The sequence below is a fragment of the Onychomys torridus genome, chromosome 11 (genome assembly GCF_903995425.1).
Source record: "Onychomys torridus chromosome 11, mOncTor1.1, whole genome shotgun sequence".
In the NCBI taxonomy this organism is placed as follows: Eukaryota; Metazoa; Chordata; class Mammalia; order Rodentia; family Cricetidae; genus Onychomys; species Onychomys torridus.
In genome coordinates, this window is record NC_050453.1 from 55,451,270 (window position 1) to 55,479,023 (window position 27,754).

Sequence of the window (27,754 nt, forward strand, 5' to 3'; positions counted from 1 at the left end):
ATAGCACAGACCAGGCATCTTAAAATGGCTTTGTGTGATTTGGCATTACTAGCTAAGGCTTTATGTTCAGGTTCCAAGCTGTCTGTTCAGGGCTTAGAAAAATTCAGGCAGTGAGCTCATGGGGATATTTTATTCCTGTTACTTGGTGTTGATATTTCAGGATATTTTTGCAGGGCAAGCATCTACTTAAGGAAGTCTGAAGGTATTCACAATCTGCTTTCTTAGAGGGGCTGGAAAAAGGAATATATTTGTCTAAGCATGATGGAGAAGTAGTTGGAAAGTGTGATTAAGATCTATCAAAACTATTATGTCATGGAGAAAAGCAAAAGGATTTGTGAAATGCAAATTTGATTGCTGCTTACCCAATATGTCTTCTTATCACGTCTTTGAGATTAAGAAAATTCAGCTTATGTCTACATGGTCTTCACCTTAAGGAAGAGGGGGAGTCCAGACTTAAAGTCAGCACTTTGGATAAAAGTGACCACAGGAATCCAAAATAACCTAAGAAAACTCTGTAAACACCCGTAAACTTTAAACCACTAAACTATGACAACCAGCACCTTGAACTTTGCATATGTTTCACATGTATCACTTATCTGGTCATAATTGTATTATGAGCAGTGAAACCCAGTAGTGACAGTCTGAAGGTGTAATCTTGGCTTATTGGTCCAGAGATGCATCCTATCTACATGTTAGCATCTCAGCAGTTGGCAGTGTCATAACCAATGATATTTAAAAGGCGTGAATCCTTCCTTCTTCCCCTTTCTTTTAATGATAGGTATATCTTGGGAAAAACAGGTTCTTAGCTTTGAATGCATAATGTTGTGGAATATTACTTTAAGATGTGTTACATTCATTTATGCTGTGGAATGCTTGTTTAATTATGAAAAAAGTATGTTGCATTCTTTTGTTGCATTTGTTTAACTCTGTGAAGCTGTGTTACTTTGCCTATCTAGAACACCTGAATGTCTAATAAACAGCTAAATGTCTAATAGCTAGGCAGGAGAGGGAAATGTGGGGCTGCCAGGCAGAGAGAATAAATAGCAGGAGAAATCTATGCTCAAAAGAAGAGGGAGTAATTAAAAAGGAAAAAGAGAGGAAGAAGCCAGGAGCTAGCCACCCAGCTACACAACCAGCCACAGAGTAGGAAGGGAAAGAAAGGTATATAGAATAAAGAAATGTAAAAAGTCCAGAGGCAAAAAATAGAAAAAGAGAATTGGGTTAATTTATGTGAGAAAAGCTGGGTAGAAATAAGCCAAGTTAAGGCCAGGCATTCATAAGTAAGAATAAGTCTTCATATATTTATATTTAGGAGTTGTGTGGCAGGCCCCCAGAAAGTAAAAATAAATAAACAAACAAACAAGCCAACTACAACATAGTACAATTAGGGCCAACAAGATGTCTCAGCAGGTAAAGGCATCTTCCACCAAGCCTGATGATCAGAATTTGGCCTTCAGGACCCATGTGGTGAAAGCAGAGAACAGATTCCAGCAAGTTGTCCTCAGACCTTTGTATGTGTGTCATGGTAGGCATGGACACAGGCACACATGTACAAACACACAAAGAAATCTAGTTTAAAAATGGAGTGGTTGAGTTCACATCTGATAAATACATAAATATTAGGGACCAATAATTTAGAAATATGTTATTTAGAAATATATATGTGGTAGTCACATAGGTAGCTTTCTGAGACAACCACTCAGCTGGACTCACAGCCCATGGCTGAAAAGTGTTGAGTAGTATGAGGTGTTTACTATAGATACTGCTTGCTGTATAGACTTATTTATCCAGCCAAACTTTATTGTGTATCTATTATATAGTCGATGTTTCCTTTGAGCCAGTTTTAGAGTAGAAAAAAATGAGGAAATACCACATAATGCCCTCTGACATGCAGATCATTTTAACTTATGAACAAGTAAAACCAGATATTTTAGTTTATTTTAGTTTATTTTTATACTTGATTAAATATTTGGGAATTATGTACACTATGTTTTGATCATATTAACTCTCAACTCCTCCTGTAAACCCTGTCAGATTTATCCCCATCTCCATACCTTCCCCAAATACATGGTCATTTTTAGTAAATTTCTTTAAGTTTAATAACCCATTGATTCTAATTTGTGATGTCCAAATACTTTTGCTCCCAAAAGCCCATCCCTTGGAACGTGGTTAATCTACAAGGAGACACACTCGTAAAGAAAATTCAAATCCATTGCCTTGGAAAGAATCTTCTATTATTTGTTTTCTTAGAAACTGTGATCTGAATCTCCACCCTCAGCACTGGAACATGAACTCTTCAGTATAGCTCCTCAGTCCTCAGCCTGCTCTGTAACTCTAGGTGCCTTATTGTCCTGTCCTATTTATAAGAGTGTACCTTCTTTGTCAAATGCTTTCGTGAGAGTTAAAGGACAAGATGGACCTGTGTTTCCATGCATTAAAAAAGAAGCAGTTTTATTTAACTTTATTTCTGTAAGTTCATCAAATCTTAAGAGGATTGTGGCTTGAAACAAAACACAGCTAACCAAAAATGCAGACTGTTTCATGTGTCTGTATGCACATGTGCATGTACCTGTGTATGTGTGGAGATATACTACATATGTACATGTGCCCATGGAGGCTAGAAGAGGACATGGGATCCCCTGGAATTGGAGTTGTAGGGTGTTGTGAGCTGCCTGATATGGGTGCTGGGCAAGGGTCCTCTGGAAGAACAGCAGTGCTCTTGACCTCTGAGCCATCTCTCCAGCCCCAAGGAGAAAACTTTCATAAAGAATTAAATTCTAGTCAACAAATCAAATAGAGTTCTTAACTAAATGATTGTCCTTAACTAGTGTCCATATGAATGCCCTTAACTAATGATCGTCCTTGAGAGAAAACCAATGAAAATGAGATGATCTCTTTTTTAACTACCAAAAGAAGAGATTTATAAAACAAAACCACACAGCATAAGAACTCCTTTGAATTTTGAGAAACATTTTACTTTCCCTTCCTTATCGCATCTTGGTGTTACTACTTGGCAATGACTACCCAGTATCACCTAAGAACACATCTTAGGCCCTCTGTATTAGCCACATGTGATCCTTGACTCTGGAGGCTGGGGCAGGAGAACCCTAGACCCATAGGGTTCACACAGGGAGACACTGTTTCAACCTCATAGCCTTTTAGAAGCTCACCTGGGGATGTGAATTTGTTCCTGCCTTTCATTCCAAAATCAATAAGATTCATGATTCATAAATTTTCAGAAAAATATCATTATATAATTAATTTATGCAACCATAGTACATGCACATTATGAAAATAATGAAAGCCAAATGAATAATTAAAATGTTAATGTTTTATTATGCCTTGAAGTCAAGTCTATAAATATGAGCAGTACAATATTAAGATAACTTTTACAAATAAATTTTGTTATCATTTCACATTAAACACTCAGACTCCTTTAAAAAACATGAATGAAAATAAATAATGTATTTATAATTTCAAAATGCATACATGTGGAAAAGGTTTCACATACCTGTCAGGGAAATGTACATTGAAAATCACAATCAGCCAACACTTGACACCTATTATAATGGACATCATAAAACCCATAAATGATAACAAGTGGAGAGGACAATGACAAGGATGTAGTGAAATAAAGAACCATTGTAAACTCTTGGAGGATGTAAATTAGTGTGACTATTTTCAGAAACAGGATGAAGGTTCTTCAGAAAAATGAAAATAGCATCCCTATATGTCCTAGCATTTCCTACATCCTGTGTGTGTGTGTGTGTGTGTGTGTGTGTGTGTGTGTGTGTGTGTGTACTGAAATAGGTATATAAAAAAAGTGTCTACACTCTATCTTTATTTCAACATTATTCATAGTAGCCAAGCTATGGAAACAAATAAAGTGTCCTCCAATCAATGAACAGATAAAGAAAACATGCTGTACACTTTCATATATGTGTAAACATATTTACATAATGAAATACAATGAAGGCTTAGGGGATTTTGTTAATATGAATGTAACCGAGTAACTGCATTATCAGTGTAATAGAAAGACAAGTGCTGTATGATCTCACTTAAATGTGGAACTTAAAGATAATTTTATTGAAACAAAACATAAAGATTATCACTACAGGCTGAGTAGGGAACAGAGTTTTGGAAAAAGATGAGGAATTTTCATGATCTGTTGCACTATGTGTTTAATCATAATATCTAGACATTTCCAGATAATAAAGCATAGGTTTTAACATTATCACTATAGTAGCAATGGCAATAGGGTAATGGATAAGTTTATTAGCTTGGCATACTCTTTCTGTAATATATAAATGTTTTAGAGATCATGTTGTACTGCACAAATACTCATAACTACTATTTAATAATCAAAATAACTAATAATTGAGAATCCCAGAAATTAAATCACTGATGTAAAATATTTTAAAATTACTGTTTAATAATGTCAAATTGTTTCCATAAAGTTTACCTCACATCACACCTTCTTGAACATTGTACGCTTCTGAAGGCCAAGAACAGAAGCGCTTATCTCACAAAAAAGTAGGGTTATGTAGAGTAGAGTTTAGTACAAGGCATCAATGATCATATAGAATCTGCAACAAATATCAAGGAGCAGAATCCAGATAGTTGGAAGAAGTCATTCTGGACCAGTCCATGGCTTGAGGACTATGAAACATTTCATGCCTGCTTCCTACTGTTGCTTTTTCCTTTGCTAACCATTTTTTCTCCTGACTTGTGAACATGGACACCAAGATAATTACTAAATGATGGACTCTTCATGACTTTTAGTCATGGTACATATCTCCTATGAAGGATTTGGTAAATTTCAGTTCAAATTCCTAAGAAGGGGAATATGTAAATCACCTCCAAGCCCCGGGGTGGTTCTTCTGAGAACTGGAGTGTTTCTTTGGCTAACACACCATAGCTGGGAGATGAAGGTCACATGTTCAAAAAGGAGCTGGAATGAAGGGACTAAGTGTGAGTTCAAAGAGAAACCAATGTAAGAATGCCAAATGCAGGATGGAAACACTCATGCTGGCATCACTTGGTGTTGCCTCTTGTTCCGCAGCCTGCTTTACTAAAAGTCACCTGCATCTCATTATTTCATGTTTGAATTTTCGTGGATGATGCAAAATTTCAAGTCATCTCTGTATCACTCACATTTAACCCATCATTACTCTGTCCAGCCCATTGTTTGCCTTGCAAATGGTTCTTTTTCCTCAGAGCTTTCTATGTAAGGTTTTTATAGACTTAGGTTCCTAGGGCTCCCTCATTTGTGGCCCACAAGTCCTCCATTTTGGAGTTGCCTTCTCATGGAAGGTGGCTCTGACATGCTCCAATTCATGCAAGTAATGTCTTCCATTGTTTTCTTCTCTCTTTTGCTTTGTGTGAATATTGAAGAAAATCCCTTGTCATTTTGAGTGAGTACATCTTCAATTGCATTTATTTTAGATTGTTTTAGAGAGTTACATGTAATCCCTTAAGGAATAAAGTAAATCTTGAGACTATGTGAGAAATTATACATACTATTTCATTTTTGTTTCATTTAGTTAATATTCACACCTTTCTCACAAGAATAATTTATCTATTAAACATATCAGCACATGCTACTCTATCCAGGATACATCAGAAGGTTTTACAGCATCATTCTAGTTAAAAACTTCCCTTTTAAGGACCAGAGAGGTAGGTAACTCAATAGTTAAGAACATTTACTGCTCCTCCAGAGGACAGGGATTTGGTTCCTAGCACCCACACTGTGGTTTACCACCACCCACCCATTACTGCAGTTCCAGGGAATCTTCTCATCTTCATAGGCACCAGGCACTCACATGATATTCAAACATACATGCAGACAGACATTCATATACATAAAGTAAAAATAAATAAATTTTTTAAATAATGTGTACAAAATATAAACAGATGGCTAGTAGTAGACATAGTGTTAATTGGAATATTGGACTATTCCATGTCAGAACAACACAGTTCTGGACCAAAGCAGGAGAACTCCACAGAAGAACAGAAATTTTAGCAGGATACCAAGTGGTGAGCACCTCTAGGCCTTTGTTATTGAGTGCTCTGAAAAAGATAGGAAACAAGATACAGGAACATGAAATGGCCTCAAGATCTAAGGTGTGGGTTACTAAGTTGATTGAGGGTGTGGTTTCCATAGGGAAAGATCATAGGTAAATGTGGCTATGGTGAGATTTAGGCTTATGAGCAGAACAAAGATTAGCAAATTTAGGATAGCCAACCTGGAGGCAGAGACTTAGACATCAGCAACATATAAGCAGATGTCCACACTATGCCTGTGCTGGACGTTCCTCCAGTTCATGAAGCATAAGAGGAGAAATCCAGAAATCCAAGAGTATTCCTTACTAAGATACTGGATTTCAGATTTTAAGCATCTTAAAAAGCAAATATAGAGACTGGAGAGATGGCTCAGTGTATAAAGTGCTTGCCCCACAAGCATAAAGACTGTAGTTCCTGCCCTCAGAACCTTGTACAAGCCAGTCAGGTGTGACAGCCACTTATAATCCTAGCACTCTAGCCAACAAACTCCAGTCCTAGTGAAAGACTCTGCCTCAAAAATAAAGTGAAGAGTGATGGAGAATGACACCTGATATTAGCTGTGGGTCTCTGCACATCCACACATAAACATGTGCAACCCCCACATACAGTCATGTGTATACAAATCCCAACACACTGATACAGAAAACAAAATACACCAGAAAACAAAGACAGACAACCCCACAAACCAGGTTATCAACATGAGAGACAGGAGCCTAAATGTGAAGAACAAGGTCAGGAAGGTTCATAAGCCTGGAATTTTGGAGGAAGAGGTCCAAAGTGTTTTGTATATGGAGAGCAGATTCAGAAGGGTAGCTGGCAATTTGAATATCACTGGTAATTTGGTTCTACCAAGATCAACATCCATTAAAGAAATCTATACAAGTGAGAAAGAGGAATGTTTAAAGGTATCAAGTTATAGGTAGGAGAGTAATGAGAAATTTTTAAATATAGACTGTTTTGCAGGTTACTAAATGCTATTTACAAGCTCATAGTTTTTAAAGAGAGAAAGAGATAGAAAAAAGAAGTAAGGTGTGTAGTTAATGAGATAAGGCCAAGGGCTGTTTTTTTTTTTTTCTCTTGTATTTCTTGGTTTTTGTTTGACAAAAGAGAAACTGAGCCTTTTCACACGGTAAATGGAAAGAGCCAGATGGTGGGAGGAAAGGGTTATGGCGGATCTAGAGAGCTAGACAAGGGATGAGCTTGTGAACTAACTTCATAAGATACTGTAGGATTATTCTGAATACTAGAGCAAGGTCTTAGGAATGGATTTCTGCAATGAGAGTTGAATGTATATAAGACTTAATAGATCAAGAGAGAGAAAGCACAATGTGTCTGGCAGGTTTTCCCAACAAATTAAAGCCTTCTAGGTACCCAAAACACTGTATGTAGAACATCTTGTTATAAAGAGTAATCTAATCACTCTCTTTATCATAGCTGATGATCAGCCTAAATAACAAAGGCTCTCTTTGAAAATATAGTGCCAAACTAATCAAGAAGCACACACACAAACATGACTGTTACTTGAAAAGATAGGTCACAGAGTCAAGTCTACCAATTCAGGTTTGGTTCTTGGAGGGAGAAAGACAAATAAAAAGGGTGAAAATCTAGTGTTAAATGTGAGGTCTCTCTGGGAAGGAAAGTAAGTTTACTGTGTGGTTACTATAAGCACTCAGATAACCGCCTAGCTGTTTATGTACATTTCCCCCTCCTTATCAAATTCCATATAAAGCAGAAGCATTTCAGTGATTCTTTAAGCAGAATGAAAGACTTAGCTATTACTTCAAGGCCCATCTGACCAGGACATCTAATGAAAGATTAGAAAATGACCATTTTCTGTGGTGTAAAGATACAGGTGACATTGGCATGGGGCATAAGGTGCTTCTTGGGCTCTTCCTTTTATCCATACTGTGGAACAGGAAGCTGTGCCAACTCAGAGCTATACTGTTGATTCTGGACATCAAACACTTCAGTGTTTATAAGAAGTGCCTCATTTGTAACCTGCAGAAGCACAGAAAAGCAGTATTCCTGTATAAACTAATGACTTCCTCAAAGACATAGAATTGTTTAACACAAATCGATTGAGCATACCTGGAAATTCAGACAGCAGACATTAAAGTGAAGAGCCATCGCACCTCTAGAACCTCTCTTTGGGACAGAACATCTGTTGACGGTGACAGCAAAAAGCGGGGCCACAGTTGCATTCATTGTTCAGTGAGCTTTTCTACACAGTTCAACCCACCGACAGCAATGAATGTTGATTGTGACCTTTGTAAACAATCTCTGCACAGGAGAAGGTCATCTTGGTGGGTCGGTCCTGCTTTGGAGTTCTGTCTTCAGCAAACACAGAGGGCCATGGAGTAGATGGTTAGCTATAGGGTACAATCAACGGTCGATGGTTTTTATTTGAATTCCAAACTCACCGACAGCGTTGAATGTTCACCGGAGCAACCTTTAAGCCAGAGTAGTGCTGATTTTACAGTCTCTGTAGGTTTCTGAAGCTGGAGGGAAGCAGGGGAAAGCCCAGTCCTTTAAGCACACATGTCACACATTTTAAACCATCTTAAAAGAGTAAGAAAGAAAAGAAATGGGATTCTTCCCGCCCAGAGTTTGGCAAGCCTCCACTTTGTGCTGTGTGAAAGAAAAGGATCTGATTTTTTTTTTTTTTCCAAAAAGGAAAAAAAAAAAAAAAAGCCTTTTTCGGGGGCTTAGTCCCAGGCTGTTAAAGGCAGAGAGAATGTATCAGTCAAAGTAATTTGAGCTATCAAATAAAAACAACATTTCAGTACTTCATGATTTCAATAATGGTGGGCATATATTAAAGATAGCCAGGATGTATGTAGATTATGCAAAAATGAAACAGAATCCACTTAGGTTTTCTCAAATTTTATCGCTAACAGTATTTGCCCTCTATTTTTACACTGTACATAGAATAAGAGTTTAGTATACAACAGGGTTTTTAAAATTAATATAATTTCCTTAAAATATACTTACCCAGAAACGATGAACAAATTAAACCAATTCAGCCCATTTTTCTTAGCCTATGACACAACATTTCAAACTAGAATAAAAATGAATTCAACCTACGCATACTACACAAGACTCATCTCCAGTCATTTTGGCTATTAAAGTCCTAACTGTTATTTTCTTCCATGATTGAGTGGAGATGAGAGTCATTTCTATCCATTTTCTAAGTCTTCTCTGAGTAACATGTATTTTGAAATTAGTATGAACTCAGTTGAATATGTCTTTACAACTGCTTTCAATGATCAATTTAAACAAAAATCCCTGTGTAAGCTTCAAAGCCAGGGTAGAAAGCCAGTATATTATACTTAAGTAGAATTTTATGTGGCATTAATGAGAAAACATAAAAAAAATTGAATCTGACTTTGAAGATGTTTCTAGTCTTATACAAATTACTGCAACTGTTAATAAAATATCAGTGACCCACATAAGTCCAAAGTTTGAAACATTCTGACATTTTGTTCGCTTACAATACTGTATGCTAAACCTGTAATTGTTTAGTATCTTGTAGACAAAAAGATTACAAGACAATTTTCTCTAATTGGTATTTTGAGGTAAATGGGGTAACGATCTGCTGACGGTAGGCATTGAGACAGCAGATAGTCACGGGACATAAAATTGACTAATCTGAATTTTCCTGTGTGGCTCCCTTTGAGATAAGCAGTTTTCCTTCAGTGGATTGCCTTTTGCGGCAGGGAAGCATGTTCTCCTGGGGTCATCTTTTTGTGTTATCAGTTTCACCTGAATGCATGCCCCCTGCCCTTCCCTGGTCTGCCCATTCCACCACCCTTTGCAGGGCAGCATTCCTTTGTTCTTATACATACCTACCAGGTCTTTCTACATCCATGAACATTTGGACAAGTATGCTGAAGTACAAGATTTAGGCCTTGATGTTGCCTTTACTCAGAATACAAACTTCAGCTATGATGAAGCAACTTTCATCCAAGTCACAATTAATCAAAAAGCACAAGTAACTGGGGTGCGGGGTGGGGGTGGGGATGGGGGTGGGGGAGGTTGTTCCAGAACTTTCTAAAAATTCTGTGTAGAAAACTTAAGCCCAAATTTCTCAAATTCTTAAAATGAAAATATGGAATATAATATATTAAAATTCTTAGGTGATTTAAAGTGATTCCTGTCTAGTAAGAAATTAGATTAAATATCGCATCATTTACATATACAAGAACAGCAATGATTAACTCTTGTTTCCCTGGAATAGCGAATGTACTTTTCACATGGCTATACTTTGTCGATGAAAAAAAAAAATCCTCATACCAGTTTAAATCCTCTCTCCACAGGGAAATAGCATCTCTGTTCTTGCGGCACCTGCCTTGCAGTGATAAGAGAGTAACTTCAGGACTGTATTCTAAAGGGAAAAGATGTCTACTTGGCTGATTTAACTTACCTTTCCACTAGTTTCTGTGACGCTGATTCCAATTACTATTTCTACTAACCCACCTCTTCTGCATTGTTATTTTCCCAATTTAATCACTGGCTGAAATATTAATGTTGGACAGTATTGAATTTTTCACACTTTCTGTTAGAAGGTGTATGGTTTTATTTTATTTTACTGCTGTTAGAAAATTCTGTGACTCTAGGATTCTGAATTTTGTTAACTGTATGCCTCCTTACATAGTTTTCCATGAATTAAGAGTCACAAGAAATACGTCATTTGCGTACAAGCATCCACCTATGTCCCCTTTGTGATTTTGGAAGGTCTTTTGCACAGGTTCAAACTGATTTGCACCGATGCCAAATTTACTTCAGCTTTTATTTCTCCCCGCGAGGCTTCAGGAGCATTAAGAACTTCAGTTTTGCTTAAGGTTACTGGGTCATAAATAAACCAAAGCAATTTCTTTGCTTTGAGCAAGAGGGTCAGAGAATACATGAAATACCACTTTTAAGCAAAGCAAACTTTAACATGAATTGACAGAGGAGCATGAAAAAGAAGCACAGTGTGCCTCAGTAAAAGGCCACAGGGATTTGGAATGCTGGGTTGTCTGTTTTAGAAATAGATTGTATATCTTGTTTGATGACCTGTGTTTAATTTAAGTGACTGCCTCTGCCAGTCCTTCCAGAGGGCAAGTGTGCGAAATAGAGCATCTCAATGTCAGTCTGCAGCCCTTTCCTCTGCCTGATGCCTTGACCTGAATTGGGCATGTGGGCATTGATCTGACAAATGAGCGTGAATGAGGTGGTGCTAGCACATGCATTTTATCCATACTTCTAGTCAGCTGGAAATTGTCTTGGAGAGAGGCACACACTCAGAAGCACATTTGTACATTAGTTTCCCTTTCTGTCATGAATATGACTCTTCAAAATGCAAGAAGTAAAAACAGAAAAAAAAATTCACACTTGGAACCTTACTGGAATACTACTGTCTTCTTCTCCCCTTCGAAAGCAAGTGCATGTCATCTGTGAACACACCATCGCAGAGAATCCAGCGCGACTGATAGTTGGTGGTCTCCAGACACCTTGGTCACGTTTGTGTCTGTTTCCTTGAAAGAGTGATTTTCCTTCGGGAAAGCTCATGAAATGTCTCAGCACTAATAATTTCACCTCCCCAGACAGACAGGTAAGTGCCCAAGTTATAAGTGCTCACCCTCAGAAACTGTTATCATAACCGCAGGGTCCTCTGCCTGCCTCAGTAGGAAAGGCAAAACATTGAAGAGGTCAAAATTGACTAAATACAGTGGAGAACAAGGGCATGGGTCTCCACTGTTCGAGAAGGGAAATCAGGGAAGTCAGGCCAAGGCTTGAATGAAAGACAGACTCCCTTTAGAGATGCAGACCCAGAGGAATGAAGGTCCTCTTCCAATAGCTTTGTAATGTTGATGATCTACATTACTGACCCTATCAAATGTCTTATGATTTTGCTTTGGAGAAAGCCAAACCTCCTAACAGTCTTTGTACTATTTGGTAAAATTACCAGTGATTGAAAAAAACTTGATTGGTTTTTGATGTACATATAGGCTACAATTACACATAAGAAACCCACTCAGTTCAGCGTATGCACATCATGAATGTTTTATGCTGTTCTTTTAAAAACTACACACAAGCTGATATGTTTACAGTAATAAAAAAAAAAAAACCTTAAAAATGAGCCAGTATAACTCCAACATGAACTTCACTTTTATTTTCTGATATTTTAAATATAAATAAATCTTTTATTTCTTTTCTGTTACATGTATTGATTTATTTGGGGAGAGGGGCCCAGGTATGTCTGGGCTTACATATAGAGGCCAGAGAACAACTTTCAGGAGTTGGTTCTCTCTTTCCGCTGTCGATTCTGGGGACTCAACTCAAGTCATTGGGCTTGGTAGCAAGAGCCTTTGCCTGCTGTGCCATCTCACAGCTGTACTTTTAAATTTCTTTACTCTTGTAAGATGTAGCCACTCTGACCTCAAATTCTTGATCTCCCTTCGAAGCCTCTCTAGTTCTGGGACTATTTATTGTTGGTGTGTACCACCAAGTTTGAATACTGGGCATTGCTTTCTATAATACCCTACAAATACTGTTTTGCTTCTATTTCTTGCCCTGAATAACTGTTATTAACATATACCAAATTAAAAAAATAGTAGTCAAAATAAACATACAACCTCTGCATGTGACAATTTTCTGCACAGTGCTTTAGAAGGATCACTTTTGAGGCAATATGATAAAATTAACCTAAGAACAGTACTAGAAGCCAGTTAACAGCTTGGTGCTGGTCACACACTGGCTTGCTTATATAACCCCCATGCCTGGATAAAATCTGCATACTAAAAATGTTCTCATTTAGACCACTCTAGTTTCTGTAAATCGCCATGTAACAGATACTCTCTAAAGTACGGCATTCCAATCATTTAAAGGACAAATTAAATCCAGGTCTCCTCAGTGTCTAATATCTTTTCCATAAAAAAGCTACATTTCAATTTTTAAAATTGAAATACTCACATATAGACATGCACACACATTTATAATTTTCTTATAAGTAACCTCAACATACTTTTTTTTAAAATTGCAGGTCTACATTCCTGGCAAACCAGAATGCTTTTCAGCATTCCCAGAGAGCTGGAAAGCTCTGCAGCGGTGGTGTTCTCACCTGGCTTGTAGGTGGGAGGGACTGACAGGCGGGAAGAGTTCTTCCTAGACAGGTGCTTCTGAAGACGATTGATGTCTACGTAAAAGTTACAATTAATTTGAAGCTCTTCTAAAGTTAGGAGCCCTTGGTTAACCTAATGTATCTCTGTCTTTATCATCAGCATTACTGCAGTGTGTCGATGGGAACATACTCAGGGTGGTTATTCCTGATCATCTGTGAAAACAGCGGCTTGTCCTTCAGCTTATGTCCCGAATTGCTTTAATTTAAATAATTTTACCAGAAAGAAGTGCACAAATGTTAATTGTGCTTTAGAAATTTATCCAGTCATCATTACATCATTAAAAATGCTATCCACTAGAAAATCCTCGGTTCTCTCTCTTGATCTCTTTCTCCTTCCCTCTTTCCCTCTCTAGTGTGTATATGTGCTGAATCTATTTCCTGATGTTTATAATTCTTCCAAAGCAAGAAAACAAGAGAGAAAGAGGGAGAAGGCAGATCCAGAACTTATTTCATTTTCCTCAAACTCAAGAGCCTTCTGTTTCAGACAAATTAAATGGTGCTATCTAATGTATTTTTTAATTTTTAAGTATTTACTTTTGAGATTATACTCTGACTATATCATTTACACCCTTCTCTTTTCTTTTCTCTTTCCAAACCCTCATTTAGTACTGGATAACTAGTTGGTGTGTTCTTTTCTGGGGAAGACTATCTCTCCCTCTCTCAGCATTCCTTATTTGTCTGCAGTTTTTGACTCTGCTAAATGAGTTAAATAGCTCATTGACAAGAAAAATTAATTGCGGTGAATTATGTTTTTTATAGAAATCTCAGTGGCTTGAAATCACAATAATGTGGAACTTAGAATAAACAATGTTTACTAAAACCTTAGTTAAAGTGAGGATCCTGTTCATGATGAACTTATTGGAGTTCTATGATATCTACAAAGCATGGCACTCCCATTGCGAGCAGTGTTAATTTCTCATTAAAGAAATGCCTTGTCCTTGATCATAGACTCTGCAATAACAGTTGACCTCTCCCTTACCTTGGAAAGTACAGATATATTAACATATTCAAAGCAATTGCAAAATCAACTGAACGTAAACAGTACTATACTTGACCAAATATTAACAACATCAATTAATTTTTCAAAATTGAAAGTAACACATGTATTAGAGAAAAATAAATATTTTTTTGGTAAACAAATCATGCTCTTTGAAAAGAAGCAGACCTCATATTTATGCAAATTGTTAAAATTTGTCTGTGAAAGAGATCTAGGACACATAATCAAAAAGCAACATAAACACAAAATACCCTCCTAGGCTATTAAGATTTCAATCCATTTGAAGCAATACACTTCATTTTTCTACCTAGAATGTTATATTATAAGACTAGTTAAATTTTTTTATTTTAAGGATATGATTGGACATCTTTCAATTTTTATGTGCTCCATTCAGAATTTACTCTCTAACTGAGACTCCTAAGCTTTATTTTTATTTTTGAACTGCATTCTCCACTTACTATGTCATTAAAATACTTTACTGTTTTTATAAGATATTGTGGATGTGTTTTTGGTTCCATAAATTGTCCAGACATCTGTTCTCTCAATCAACAGAGAGCCAAATGGTTTGTACATTACCCTGCGTGAACAATGCATATAATACAATTGATCTCCCGTGGGATTTCAGTGAGCCTTGAATTTGCTGTCAAAAAGGATTTGAATGACTAAGATGGTGGGGGGGTGGTTAAATGCAGTAATAAATAAATATATTTCAAAGTTAAAACTGTGGGAATTAAAAAAGTATGGTACTTAAATCGTAACAGCCATGATGCATCTCCAGGTAACAATTCTGCTTAGAATGGCAGAACATGACATATTTGAAGTGCAGTCTACATCTCTATAAAATATTGATTATGGCATGAATCATATTAAAAGATCGTGTTTGGAACATATGAAAATTAGGGAATCTTTTACATTGACTTCTGTTATATTTCACATGAATTGGATGTTGTTTCATTGTCTTAATAAAAGTACTGTGTTAAGAATGAACAGTCTGGGTAGATTTGGGTGTATACTGACTATTGAACCTTCCATAATGGAACTAGAAGGTCAGTTCTATTCTTGCCATATATCACTGGGATCTTAAAAGGATTTCAGCAAACATCAAGACTCCATCTCATCAATAGCATATTTTCTGAAAACTCCATGACACTGGAACACAGTACAAATTGTATATCGGATATGTCACAATCACATGTTTGAATTACCCAAAGCATGGAGGCATTGATCTCGGACTCTGATGACTGGCCTTTTTCCAAAGATTCTATATTTTGATAGTTTCTGTTTCTCATTTTCTTAGATAAAGAATGACTCTAGAGGACTTAATTTTATTTCCACCACTATACATTTTTAAATAGCACAGTAACAAAGATGGTCTTTAATAAATGACTTATAGTACTTTCTGCTCTTAAATATATCAATAGGTTATCACAATCCTTAAAAAATAGTATCTTGTGATAGGGTAGACTGTGATGGGTAGATTGACTAAAGTCATAAATTGGAGGGAAAATAAACCTTCACCTAGATATTATTCTATCAAAGTGAACCTATTCTTTTAAATGGTCTGTTATAATACAGACAGATTAACAATGTTAACATTCTTTGCAACATTTTATCTTTAAAAAATTACTTTACAGTGGTGGCCAATGCCTTTAATCCCAGCACTCAGGAGTCAGAGGCAGGCAGATCTCTATGAGTTCGAGGCTGGCCTCGTCTACAGGGTGAGTTCTAGCAGGTTCCAAAGCTACAGAGAAACCCTGTCTCAAAAAAACAAACAAAAAAAAAAACCCTATAAAATAACAATATGTTGAAATATGTCTCCATAGACAGATGGAAATGAGTCAGTTCCTCTGCAATAAGAAATTTCTCAATCTTCTCTGTTGGGCCACTTTCTTTTTAATTTACATATTTTTGGAAAATTGATAGGCTTATGTTTTCAAAAACTGCCTGCCATAAATGAGAGAGAGAGCCTATCAAGGACAGGAGTGAACAACCTTCTATGTTGTTAGCACAGAGTGGGAAATTATGGTTTTACCCTATTATGTACAACTCTAATGCAATGCCTTCTGACCATGATTAATCCAGCTGGGAAACAGTTACTTGATGACAAAAACATGATGTCATTGTACTGTTCTGTTCCAAAGTATCTTGAACTTAATTTGTAAGCAATCCATCTCCTTTTTCACTCATAAATGGTTATTGAAGATCAATACAAAGGAAAACCAACACCATTGACCCATTTGTATAGCTGCTTTCAACAATTCATTTACCATTAATAATATACAGGTTTTTCGCTTTCTTTTTTTTTTTTTAGATCAAAAAGTATATTGACTTGATAACTTTGGCTCAAACTCAGTTTAGGCACTTAAAAAATATCCCCTCTGCAAATGCAAGCAAACACACTATTCTTCCCAGTTTCCTGTCTTAAAACTAGGTTTTAGTGTTGCCTGGAGGCTGCTAAGCAGCTGCAACATTCCAAATATGATGCAATGTTTTGGGTTGTGAGTGAAGCATACAACTGCAGAGGCAGTTAAATTCCACCTGGAATAAAGGGCCATGCATACATTGATTGAAAAAAATAAGCTTACTTATAAAATTCAAGCATGCACATTACTATATACTAACACTAACACATATACTATGTGCAGTATTTCATATAGTATATGGTGGTTACTATATTATATTAACAACCAGAACAACAGATCACGCAATCAGAGAATGATGGCAAATATTTATTCTTAAAAAAACAGACTTCTTATATACTCATATTGGTATTGAATCAAAAATATTGAATAATTTTGAACAAGCTTAAAATAGTGGTAAAATCTGATGACCACTGAGTGATGAGTCCCTCATCCCATTTATCATCTAATGCCCCAAAATGTATTTACTTCTATTCTTAACACTATTTTATTTGTAAATATTAACTAAAGATATTCTTCATAATTAGACAAGAAACCCATGTAAATTACATGTGATATGTGTACCTTGAGACTTTAAGGGGTTTTTTTTTTTTTCCATTTCGTATTTAAAATGAGGAAAGAATAGGTTAGTATATTAGGTTGAGTACATAAACATTAGAAGGATCTAGAATTCTAACCTCAGCGTTACATATTTATATTTGAAGTGTTTTCTTAAAACTGAAAAGGATGTCTGAGAACTTTCTCCAAGTGTGTCCTTTTAGGCCTGTGTCTCTCATGGCATTGCAAAATTCTTGAGGTCAGAGACTATTCCTTTACCAAGGGCCTTGAGGACCTAATAGAATTTCTAGAACACAGTACATACTCAATATGTAATTGGTGCTTTATCCTTGACTCCTTGGCATATGTCAATATCTGAAGTTTCATCCAGACACAGTCTGTTTGTTCTCTATCCTCCAGACTATCAGACTACATATGGAGACTGTTGAAATAGTTAACTTCACTATGAGGGCCTCACTAATCCTGCATGGACTGCACCGATGCACCCTTCAGGAACTGCACTGGTACGTCCTGCAGGGAATGCACCAATGCACCCTTCAGGAACTGTACTGGTATGTCCTGCAGGGACTTCACAGATGCACCCTTTAGGAACTGCACTGGTGCATGCTGCAGGGACTGCCCTGATGTCTCAGTCTTGTTAGTCATTCTCAGAAGCTTATACACAAAGAAGGTGAAGCAAGAGCCACACTGGAGTGTTCCATTAAAATCAGAATTTTACTCTCTTATGCAAATAGACCAGACATTTTCTTCAAACAATATGAACAACTTACCATATTTTAAAAAAAAACTCTACATATTTTAATTTCTCTTACATTACTTTTTGACTAATATTATACTGATTTCAATGATACTTTCAGTTCCAAAATATTTCTATAATATTTTTTGTTGAGCAAGATGTAGATATGGAGAAAGCTATTATAATTTGTTGTGCATGAGAAATATACAAGGATGGTTTCAAACTTTAATTTAGTTAAAGGCAAAATGGGGCAGAGCCGGGAAGTTGTAAAGTGATCAGGCTGAAGAAAAGCCTGGCTACCTTTCAAAATGAGCCATGAGTTCTCTGTTTCTGTTTGTTGTTTGTTTATTTCTTGTAGGGTCTTATACAGCCTACTACAAGTTGATTTGGATCTCCTATGTAGCTCAGCTTGCTGGGAAGTTGTGGTGCCCCTGCCCTCTGCCCTGGGATTGCAGGAAAGCATATTTCATTGCTTACTCACATCTATCTGGGGTAGCAAGTTTCAGCTTTATTCACCAAATTGTACCATTGGTTAGTAGTTGATCTCTCTCCCTATGACCATCCCCCAAGGCATTTAACTCTGAGGGAGCAATACTGTTCAGATCTATACCTAGGAACAGTTAAGCCAAAAGGCAGTCATACTAACATAAACAGTAATATTTATTAAAAATGGAAACTGCATTCCACAGACACATTAAAGTAACCCAAAGGCTTCCTTGCTAATGGTTTAAGTTGCTGTGGATTTTATAGTTCTCAGAAAATGTTGAAACAATTTCAGTATTTTTCAATTGAAGTATTTTAATTGGAAGGTATTTCCCAAATACCAGTTTTCCAAAGGACACCAGTAGAAAGACTGTTTAAAAAATAATATAAAATACCTTATCTCAGAATCTGAGTTTCCATTCTTTTATAAATTCAATGGCTAAACAAATTGATGATCAGTTCTAAGGAGATGGCTCAGGGGATGAGAATGTTTGCTGTGAAACCAAATGATCTGAGCTAAACCCCCACCACCTCTGTAAAAGTTGAATGTAGTCATGTACTCCTGCAACCCAAGTTGGGGCAAAAGATAGGTGGATCCCAGGAGTGTGCTGACCTATCAGCCCAGCTGAAATGGTATGCTTCAGGTTTGATGGGACACCCTGTCTCAAAAAATAGGCCATAAATTGATGAAAGACGACACTTGACATCCTCTTCTGGCCTCTTCATGTGCATTTACATTTGCATCACACACACACACACACACACACACACACACACACGCGCACGCGTGCGCGCTCATATGCTTGCATGCACACAGGAATATACACACACACACAACTATGGTACTGTCATCTAATCTCCTATTTCATCTTTCCTTACTCATACTGTAACTTAGGGTCCTCATATTTTTTTTGAAATTGCACTTCTTTTTTTATTTTTTTTTGTTATTTATTATATTTGTATTTTAATTTTACACATCAGCCATGGGTTCCCCTGTCCTCCCCGCTCCCGTCCCCCCCCCCGCCTTCCCCCCAGCCCCTCCCCTCCATTCCCATCTCCTCCAGGGCCAGGAATCCCCTGGGGATTCATTTAAACCTGGTGGATTCAGTACAGGCAGGTCCAGTCCCCTCCTTCCAGGCTGAGCAAAGTGTCCCTGTGTCCAATTGTCGAGAAAGAGGAGGGACTATAGGAGCATGAATTCTTGAAACCAAGATTGGAAAAGCATAGGGACAAATAGCCAAACGAATGGAAACACATGAATTATGAACCAAAGGCTGTGGAGCCCCCAACTGGATCAGGCCCTCTGGATAAGTGAGACAATTGAATAGCTTGAACTGTTTGGGAGGCACCCAGGCTGTGAGACTGGGACCTGTCCTTAGTGCATGAGCTGGCTGTTTGGAACCTTGGGAAACTGCACTTCTTAATGTTACATTGTATTTCTGCTTATTGTTCAAAGGAAGAAATTTTGAGCAACAAACCAAATTAGTCACCTGAAAAGATAGGACTCTACAACATTGCTTCAAACACATTGATTGATCTGTACAGTCCAATTCATTTCTCCCCATACCTCAAATTTAACTAAAGGAAGCCATGAGGAAATTCAGACAGACATTAACCCCCTGGAGAGAGTTTGAAAAATATTCTATGTATCAGCTTTTATTTCCTAGCAAAACCTCAAATGTATCTGTTTTACTTTAAAAAGTAACAACACGTTGACTAAGAAGGAGTTTGCTAGCCTAAACACTCATTTGTAAATAGTTTCAGATTATCAGCTCTACATGGCGTCACATAAATTACAACAAATGAACTATGAAATGAATGATTACAAATTTTGGAAAATAATCCTGATTTTGGTGTCCCACAAATGCACACAATGTCTGCTGCATTCCAAATGAACAAAATGTACTGTGGGATATCTTTTAAGTTTTCCTAATTATCTCATGCTATCCTGGAAACATTTGGGGGCATTCCATTATCATTTTTTTTGACATTAGATAATTAATATCAGAGAACTAAAAATGTTCCCTGGAGAGACAGGGTATCAACAAATAAGTTCTCATTCCCGTGATGGGAAATAGCTGGAGGCATACAGCAAAAAGAATGGAAATGACCTTAGTTTTTCTCGGCCCTTAGATACTACTTTTACGTTAGTGAAAGCAGCATTATTTTGAAACTGGACATTTTCTAAGCCTTTATAGTTATTAAAGACATCCTACTGGAAAGAACAGCAAAAATTTTAAATTATATGTACATTCATTTTTTATAAATTTGGAGTACCTTGTGAGAAATAATAGAATTAAGATACACACAACATACTGGAAATTAAAAACATGTGTCTCCTAAAATTCAGTACATTTACACGCTTGTAATCAGCATATGTTTCCAAACATGACTTTCTTCTTTAGTATACTTGATTGTGTCTACTAAATGGTGGGGGTGAGAGTGGAAAAATACATTATTATTCAAAGTTTCTCAGGGGATGAAACTATAAAAGCCTGAGTCTTTACAGTTAGTCCAAGTGTGACGGAATGCTTCTATTTAAAGAAAAATACGACTGAATACAGAATAATGATGTTTCCCAGAACTTATTTTCATGTTTTTGTACTTGTGAGATAGAATATATTCTCAGGTCTCACTCTTTGATTTTTTTCATATTTTTGAGGATACTGCAGATATATATATATATACCTATTCTGACAGAAATTTTTCACAGGAATAAAGCAGAGCTTGGAAGAGGTGGTAGAGTTACTTTCTGGCTTTATAATTTGCCTTGAGATGCCCCACATGGTATATGCAGAGAGTTGCCACAAAACCTTAAAAAGACACAGGAAGCCCCCAGGAATAGGAAGGCCAAAACAAGAACACTCCCTTTGTACTCAGCAGCAACCATGAAAACTCCAATTACTAATTTAATAACAGTCCAAGTATGTAAGTAAAATATTTGACACCCCACTTCTATATAGAACTTCCTTTGCTTGAATACATTTCTTTTTTTCTTTCTTTCTTTCTTTTGATTTTTTTCTTTTTGTTTTGGTTTTTCAAGACAGGTTTTCGCTGTGTCTGTCCTAGATCTCGCTCTGTAGACCAGGCTGGCCTTGAACTCACAGAGATCCGCCTGGCTCTGCCTCCCAAATGCTGGGATTAAAAATGTACACCACTACTGCCCAGCATTGAATATGTTTCTTAATGGAAAGACAGAAAGGGAAGAAGAGCATGAGGGAGGAAAGAAAAACAGAGAAAGAGGGAGAAATTGCATCAAAACTTTCCAACCTGGTGAAGTACCAGGGCAACAGATGTGGATGGTTCCTGGGGATCTGGAGAAGCTCAAAGAATCGAGGGGAACCATGTGTGGTGGGTTACACGCCTATAACATCAGCTTCAGGGAGGCTGAGACAGAAGGATTAAGTGGCGCATTGGAGGCTAACCAGGGCTACACAGTCAGAATCTGTCTCACAAATGTCCCCTGATTAAAATTAAGCAACGCATCCAGGGACGGGAAGACTGAAGGAAGAAGAGACTTGTAGCCATCTGAACATGGGTCCTTTCTGCGACTCAAAGTTTCAGTTGAGAGGATGCCAGTTCCAATGTGCTTGCACAATAAAATCTTCTTTTTCTCTCTTGATCTCAACAGTGATGCTCTAGAGATTTGGTGCCTAACTGAAATGAAGCTGGGCTTGCATTTTTTTTTTTTTTTTTTTTTACCTGTCTGGTCATTGAGTTGACGGGATTTTATATATTCATGTGTGTAAGCACGTGTGTTTATATATATGTACACATATAAATGTGTACACACACACACACACACACACACACACACACACACACACACATTACCAGCAAGTCACTGGTTATTAAACATATCTTATTCAATAGCAGCTCTATTTTAAGATCAATGAAAACCAAAATAACATCAGGCATTATTTTCCTCTGTGAGACTCAAAATTATACAAGGGTTTGATTTAATTTGAGAACTTGTACACGAGGGGTAGATACTTAGCAAAGCCTTTCTACTTTAGATTGATAGGCGCCATTTTCAGTGTAGACTTTTAGCTAAATATGGATAGAAATCTGGATTATTTACCTACCATTCACTAAAAATCCAAACATACACATTCACGCAAGAATACTGGAGTAACAACAATTATACGCTAATGACAAATTATCGAATTCTAATGAGGAAGGTCCAGTGCAGATTGAGTTTACCATCAAAATAGATTAGTACATAGATTTCCAGTTCTTTCAAATTTTACCATCAACTCTAGTTTAGTTTACATCTATTTTTTTTCATCAAAGAAGAAACGAGAAAGGGAGATTTAGACAATGTAAATGTCTTTCCTTAAATTCCCCCGACATGTACCAGGAGTGAGGGGAGACTGCTTCATCAAGAACCAGGGCCCATGATGGCCTTGAACTCCTGTCTCCACAGGTGCTGGGTGAAGCTCGTGGGTCAGGCTGTGTGGTATTTTCCAGCTGCTGTTCCACACTCACCATCTTGTGATGTGTGCATTCCTGTTAGCTCAGCTCAGAGTTAACACCTAGAATTCCGTGCTCCCTCATGACAGTCCGTGTTTCCTTCTCACTTCTAATTGTGTTTCTCTCCTTGTCTTCACAAATGCATTTAAAAAATCTGAAACTTCCAAGTTGTTTTAGATCAATGTCATCACACCGGTGCCCCTGCGGAATGCTAACATCTCTAGCCAGGCCTCTCTTGCTTCTCCCAGAGAGCCATAGGCAAATACATTTGATCTCAAACTGTCATAAACTATCAATGTCCACTTTGTCTCTGTCATTTCTGAAGAGCAAGTTTACTTAGTGGAGTATCCCTAAGACAAAGAATTGTATGTTTATACTTAAAAATAAAAGCATTTTCTGCTTCTCAAGCTTCTGAATATATTTCCTATCTCTCAAATTCCTCCTTCTCCTCCCCTTCAGTCGAAGCCATTGCCTTACTTTCCAATATCTGCAATGCAGAAGGGTAAATCAAGAGTTGAATATAGAAGTAATTTTACTTGCAGAAATACACAGGGAACCTTAAAATACTTTTAAAATTATACCTTTTCATTATTAAATTGATGACCTGAACTAGTGGAAAAAATGTTTGAGTTCTACAGGACGATGTGAAAGGTCCTTAAGACATACCTCCAATGTCCATTTGGATTTATGTATTATCTTGATTTTTACACTGGAATGAATTTTATTTCATGACTCAGCCTCATGTCCAAGCCTCCACCCCAGCAGCATGCAGATCAGTAGGTTCTCAAAACCCAAAACCTCCTCTAAGTATGTAGAGCGAACGATAGGAATGAAAAGTGTGAAGCATGCAGAAAGCCAATTTTCTGAGGCTGCATCTGGGCAGACTCCGAGCTCATTCCAGAGGTCTGAGCTGATCTAGTCTGCATCTGATCAGGAGTGGAGCCCCTGCATGCCACCTGCAGCTGAGGCATGCATTTCCAGAGGATCAGTAAAGACAGAGGGCTTGGTATTTATGTGTGACGGTCTAATAAGCTGATAACTGAATTTCCAGGCCATAAGTAAATTCCCTTTGAAGTCAGGAGGGAACATTGTTAGCTTTTGGGGGGTTTTTAACATGTATTTCTTTGTAAATAACTCCTCTATTTCACGATATGAATGAAGATGAAGAAGTGAGATAGAACATATAAGTTTTCTTTTGAAACGAACACCAGAGCAAGTGAATTCCTTTCCATTCCTTAGAAGCAGAGCAGTTAGTTTCCTGATAGCATGTTGTAGAGGGACTCTGCTGCCTGTCTGCTTTACTCTTTTCTGGGAACACAGGGTAAGTGGAGCCCCAGAGGCTGAAGAAAGCTGGGCATGCTGCCTTGTAACCACTGCGGAGCCTCAGCACTCTGGTGATAGCTTTCAGGCGACACACGGGAAGACCCAGGCACGCCATCTGCCTGAAGCTGTGCTTCGTTTTGGCTGTGCATTCTTCTTCACAAGGACTGGCCCATAAATCAGAGGCCCAAATTTGTGGAAGTCAGACTCTGGGAGGCGTACACAATTGTCTGCACTGGGGCCTCTGCGCCAGGTGATTAGAAGCCTTGCAGGGAGGGGCTCAAAGTCTGAATTATATAACAGCCATTAATTAGGCAGCCAAAACTCGAAGTAGGGAAATAATGAATGGAATGAATTTATAATGTATAGCAGGCAGTCTGCCCAATCGCTCTGAACAAGGAACGTAATTAAAAAGCCTACATATTCTCTACTAACTCCACGCAGATTTCTTCTCTATCAATTTCTGTAACTCTTATTGAACCCAAGTGTAGTCTATGTTGTTTCTTTGACAAAATCTGCTGGGTACATTGTGCTCACTGATACACAAGAATTGGAAGATGCACAGGCACAGCCTGTAGTTTAAAAACCCTTAAAAATTCACCTTTTGAGTGTTCTTATGAAGTGGTTTCTCTTTTCTCTGGAAGCCTTGTAGTAACACTGAAGGTACCTTGCTGGGTGATACTGTGTGAATTGAGATTTTTCTCTTCCAAAGTGCCATTATCTTTATTGAAAACAGAGAATGTGGTGAATGTAGAAAATAATATTTTTTATATTTAAGGACATGTGCTAAAGCATGAGTTTTACATTCATTCCTTGCCTTCTTACTTAGGGGGATATTTAAACATACACAACTTAGATCCAAGTGGTCAAGCAGTGCAGAACATTTGCACCAAGCCAGCTCATATTGCAGAGGGAGGAGAAGACCAGGCTGCTAGTGTTCTGGTGTGTTTATAAACTCAAACAATAGGTTACACTATAATGTCCCTAGCAGGAAATCACTGTTATTTTCAATGACTGCTTATTTAATAAAGTTACACAACCTGGGATAGTGCAATGATCTTTTGGATGATGGGTGGATGGCTACCACGTACAATTCACCTTTTCCACAATGAAATTATAATTCACCTTTGTAATGTTCTGTATATACATTATTCTCTCTTCGTACAATTTTCCACAACCCCTTTTTATCCCGAATTGCCATTTATGGGAAGCCCGTGTGTTTGCTGTGGCGCTTATTAATCATATAAATAGGAAGAAAATGGCAAGCTCACGTTTCTCTTCACCACCATCACCTGCACCTTTTGGCAGTCAATTCATGTGATAAATCCCTTGCCTTGAATACCCGGAGAACCCTTCGGCTGCTCTTACCCCTCAGTTTGGTAGGGTATCTTCTCAAATCAAAGTCCATGGATTGGCTGATCTGTTTATTTTATTTCGTGCCTCTCTGTCCTCACTCTACTTCATTTACAGGATGTCCTTACCATTGGCACAGCATGCCAGTCAGAGGTCACCCTCGGTGCTGTGGCATATGCCATCTTTTCTGTCTAGAATGTCGGACCATTAGCTAGATTAGCTTTTCACACTTCAGTCATGTCTCTGGCTCAAAGTGACCCTTGGTGGCTTGTCTCGCTGTTCCATAGGAAACAGCGTCCTTGTTCTTTAGTCCAGAGTAGACTCTGCTCTACTCTGCTCAACTGCATATGTCACCACAGGCCATTATACGAGATACTAAGGCAGTCAATCGCCAGTAAATTATGCACAGCTCCTTATATTCACACACACATATCAAGCATTTCCTTCCTCCCTGCAATCTTGGAACATGACTAAGCACAAACCAGTGAGAAAGAGAGAAGTAAAACACACAGTCTGCCAGGCAACGACAGGGACTAAGGATTTCAAATAACAGTGTAGAGAAGAGACTATGACTTGAAATGAGGGAGCAGGTAACACCAAAGCAGGTGGGTTTTCAATATGAACTTGACACACGGAAGGAGTTCACCCTGACATATCTATGGGAAGGAAATGTGAGGAGATAGGGTACACACTAAGAGTTGGAGACTGGGGAAGGCTGGGGTCATCTGTCTGTCAGTTGACTGTCTGTGTGTCCTGTTGGAAGGGAGCCTCTATCATAACAGGGATTTACTTTTGTAACTGAATACTGAATTTCCAGTCTGTAGCAGACATTTCTGATCAAGCATGGTTGGGTACATTAAATAAGCTAATTATTTTTAATTTACCAAGGAGGAAATAGACAAACAGCAGTTAAGGAACTAGCTACAAATAAACAGGTCCTGGGAGGATGCTTAAAACAGAACCACCAGCAAGTCTGCCTCTGCCGCCCATGGTCTGGCCATTGCTGTCTGCAGTACTAGAAGCTCTGGGTCTCTTGGCAAGCAGGAATCCGTGGTATACAGACTAAAGAGGAGACAGAAACCACTCGGGATGATATATTTTTATTCTTGGTCTTAAATTTAAATGTATAGAGAGGATCACAAGGTTGCCAAGGTCAGGTTTAGAGCTGTCTGAATCAAAGGCTGCTGCCATCATTGCTGCAGACTCACACTAGAAAACCACCTTGTCCCGCTCCCTTCATTTGTGACTGTGTGGCTTTGGATAACATCTTTCCCCCCATGACTCAGTTTCCTTAGCTGATACATAGAAATATTTGATGAGGTACTCTAAATATTTCCCTGTTGTCCTATTTTTTCCCTAATGTTCACATAGTTTGCTGCTGTATTACTGTAAATAATAACTCCTTGAAGAAAATGCTCAAAGGTGGGCTTTGTTTTTGGATGATGTGAGCAAATTCGATCCACTAAAGAGACGAATAGAAATGATCCGCAGTGAAAATAGAAGCAAGCTAAGGAGAATGAGCTGTTCAGAGAAGGGCAGAACCACATATCGTTAGGAAAACATGTGGCTGGACACAGGCAGTGCAGAGATGGGAGGTAATTTGGAACCGCTAAGCTTAGGCTTCAAATATGAAATGTTTTCACAGATAGGTAGGTAACTGGGACTCTAGTCTATGGGCAACAGAATGTACAGACAGTTTCAACCATTAGCAGTGTTGGGCATATTTTTTGTTTTTACTTTCTACAGCTAGATGATAGTTTATGGCAGGAATTAATCTGTTTTTCATTCTATGATGTTTCCTTTGACAAGATGTCTTACAAGGCAAGGTGGACACAGAACAGAGAATGCTTTGAAGAGTTACTGGAATAAATTTCAAAGATGTAAGAATTACAAGGGGGGAACCTTTCTTCCTCTCCTCTCCTTTCTGTCCCGCACTGAAACACTGTAGCCATCACAGCATGTGGCCCGTTTTTCATTTAGCTGGCCACAGACAGAGCAGAAGATAAACACATCAATTTACTAGCAAAATTTCAGGAGAGGAAAGACAATGTGAGAAAGTTAAAGGATCGAGATTAGGTTTATAGAAAAGAATCCATATGTGAAGTTGTCAGTTATAGATGAGAACTGAAGGTTCTTCTAAGTTACCAGTTCCCTGATCAAGCAAGACATTAAGGAATGATAAGGAGCGC